The sequence below is a fragment of the Echinops telfairi genome, unplaced genomic scaffold, assembly GCF_000313985.2.
Source record: "Echinops telfairi isolate 266 unplaced genomic scaffold, ASM31398v2 ScPeMD7_30;HRSCAF=105, whole genome shotgun sequence".
NCBI classification, from domain to species: domain Eukaryota; kingdom Metazoa; phylum Chordata; class Mammalia; order Afrosoricida; family Tenrecidae; genus Echinops; species Echinops telfairi.
In genome coordinates this window covers 1,947,191-1,947,982 of record NW_022103927.1, presented here as the reverse complement: position 1 = coordinate 1,947,982, position 792 = coordinate 1,947,191, and positions in this window count along the sequence as shown.

The window sequence follows — 792 nt, the reverse complement described above, 5'->3', positions numbered from 1 at the left end:
TTTTTTTTTGTACATGTGTGAAAAGAATAGGGAATATGTCTAGGATATCAATTTTTATGTATCCCATTTAATTTTTGATACGTTACCATTGTTCTATAAAGTCAACTGCTTCAGGATGTTGATAAACATGGTAAGACCAGTGTGTCCCATTATCACGGGCCCATTGTTCCCACTTCATTTGTTGTGAAATGAGTACCTTGATCTCGGGCGATTTGTGAGTAATACAACGCTGATGGATAAGCAGTCTCTAAGTAAAGATAATTAAGTGGGAAAATAGTTTTTTTCAGAAGTACTATTCCCAGAGGAGGAAAATCCTTATGAAGAGCACATATCTAGCCTAGTAATAACAAAATGATGCCTTTTCCATGAGTGAAATGGTCTTTTAAAAAGCTTCACTGTGTGGAACTTTCACTGTTTGCATTTTTCTCACTAGCCGAGCATCAAGCAACTCGCTCTGAGTTAGTGCACCCAGTGGAGTCACCTGGGAAGATTCTTTGGCCACAGTGAATTTTTTCGTAAAAGTAGTTTCTCTTAACCCATTTTCTGTGATGGCTGACTTAAGAGAACAGCTTGCAGCTGTGAAATTTTGTTTCCTGATCAGGAAAAATGTCTCAGAAATTGTAATATTGAACACAGTTTACAAGGACAGCGCTGTGGGAAAAATTCAAATGGATAAGTGGTTTTCTTGTTTCAAAAAGGTGAAATGTCAGTTGATGCCAAGACTTGTTCTGGACATCCTTCAACTTCCCTAACACAAGAAAATGTTGACAAACTGCATGCACTTGTTTTCAA